Source organism: Rousettus aegyptiacus, unplaced genomic scaffold (assembly GCF_014176215.1).
Source record: "Rousettus aegyptiacus isolate mRouAeg1 unplaced genomic scaffold, mRouAeg1.p scaffold_m13_p_11, whole genome shotgun sequence".
Taxonomy (NCBI): domain Eukaryota; kingdom Metazoa; phylum Chordata; class Mammalia; order Chiroptera; family Pteropodidae; genus Rousettus; species Rousettus aegyptiacus.
The window spans coordinates 91,755,670-91,757,780 of record NW_023416286.1 but is presented as its reverse complement, the minus strand read 5'-3'; the positions used below and the strand labels follow the sequence as shown (position 1 = coordinate 91,757,780).

The window sequence follows — 2,111 nt, the reverse complement described above, 5'->3', positions numbered from 1 at the left end:
TGCATGAATGAAAAAGAGGTGGGACCTATGTCCAGTGATGACATGAACGGACCTAGAGGGCATCATGCTCAGTGAAATAAGTTAGGCAGAGAAAGAGAAATACCATATGATTTCACTTACATGCGGAATCTAAAAGACAGAACAAACAAACGAACAAAACAGAAACGAACTCACAGATACAGAGAACAAACCGATGGCTGCCAGATGAGAGCAGGATTGGAGGGGCGGGCGATTGCGTGATGGGATTCAGAAGCACAAACTGTTACGGAACAGTCACTGTGTAGCGAGCACGGCGTAGGGAATAGAGTCAGTAATATTGTAATAACTGCGTGGCGTTGGGCTGGTACCGCGCTCGTCACATGAGATCGCCTCACGAATTATATCAACTTGTAATCACTGTGTCGTGCATGTGAAACTAATATAGTATTGAATACCAACTGTGATTAAAACAAACAACAAAAACCGAGGGGAAAAAAGTTGCAATGTGGAAGCAGCATTAACGAGCCTCCGATAGGGAAATTTGGAAATAGAGGATAGTCGGGCGTTCTTCAACCGAGGGCTGTTTTTATGTCCTTGCCTCAAGATGCTTTTGAAGGATTCATATTTTATTTTAACAGGCTGTGCTGCGTTGGCCCTTTCAAGAAGCGGAGGCCAAGGAGAGACGAGCTGTGCAGCAGAGTCCCTGGGATGTTTCTGCAGGGCCAGGGGCGGGAGCAGGGGCAGGCCGGCAAGCCCGCAGGTCCGGAGGCTGGGCCGGCGCCCCCGGACTGGGAAGGGGAAGGGAGAGCCTTGGACTCCAGTGCAGTTCCCAGAAGGTTTAGGTCAAGCTGGTGGGAAGTCGGGGAGCCGAAGCCTGCTGTTGGAGGGGGCCCCCCCAGATCGCAGGAACGGGCCTGTGTCAGGACCCCGCGTGTTCGCTTGTTAGCTGGGAGCAGCCTGGGAGAAGGGGGACCTTGGACAGCGAGAAGCCCCGTGGGGAGGAGCCCTCGCCCCAGCCACTAGCACACCCCTTCGAGTACTTACCACCGTCAGAAACTGTCTTCTGGGTTCAGTTCGCTTCCTTGTTCATCAGTTTCTTCCTCCACCGGATATCAGCTCCTGAAGGGCAGGGACTTCTCCAGCTGTGGCAACTTCTGGTCCCCAGCGCAGGGCCAGACACTTAGTAGGTACTCGGGTACTTGCGGGAGGAAAGCACGTGTGGAGGAGATCTTGGCGGGGCAAACTGTTGCATTGAAACAGGAACTTTAAAACCCTGGAAGCTTCACTCATTAAATTATAAAAATAAACATTCAGATTTCTGTCTTGGAAAAAAGTAAAATGCATCATTTTGATTTTAAAATTTACCCGATGATAATTTAAATAGAAATAATTTACTAATTTATTCATGTATTTATTTAGTCCAGGTGCCCCTTGGTTGACCTCACAGATTGCAAGGACCTTGTCAGCTTACAGTCCCTCGTTTTTTTTATATTTTATGCCTACAGCACCTGGTCTTCCTAGGTGGTCTCCCATCCAAGTACTAACCAGGCCCGACCCTGCTTAGCTTCCAAGATCAGATGGGATCGGGCTCGTTCAGGGTAGCATGACTGTAGATACAATTTATTAATTTAAAGTGTAAATAAGAATTCAATTAAATATTTAAAATGTTTATATATATAAAAAACCAGTTTCAACTGTCTTCCACTGCTCTGTAATTATCGACTTACATACCCAGCCGAGGGAAAGAGTGCATGCCTATCTGTATTCCACATCTAGAGTGTTCTTGGTACAGAATGGATGTTTAGCAGATAATAGTTGAGTGAATACACTACTTCATGTTAAAAAAAATTGTTTATTTAATAGAGAAGGTCTCAAAGAGCATTTGACTTAAAAATATTTTGTTAGGCTAGTCTTACTGCTATCTGAACCTAAAGACATAAAAATGCTTGTCTTTAAAAATAACCCCTGAATTTAAAGCTTTTGGTAGTATACTTAAATACCTAACCCATATGTTTATAATCTCTAGCTTAGTAATTACACTTGGCATTCAGCCCTGAGAATGTAGTAACAGAAATCAAGTATGAGAATTTCAAAGATGGGGGCAAAATGAGGTATATATATCATTTTGGACT

The 2,111-nt window shown here is 44.9% G+C and overlaps 1 non-coding gene across 1 annotated transcript; it reads right to left on the bottom strand.

Moving 5' to 3' along the window:
• Positions 1-1,475: 1,475 nt before the first annotated feature.
• Positions 1,476-1,594, bottom strand: LOC118609528. Its single transcript, XR_004953466.1, has one exon. It is a non-coding gene; the product is annotated as a 5S ribosomal RNA (ribosomal RNA).
• Between the last annotated feature and the right edge of the window lie 517 nt (positions 1,595-2,111).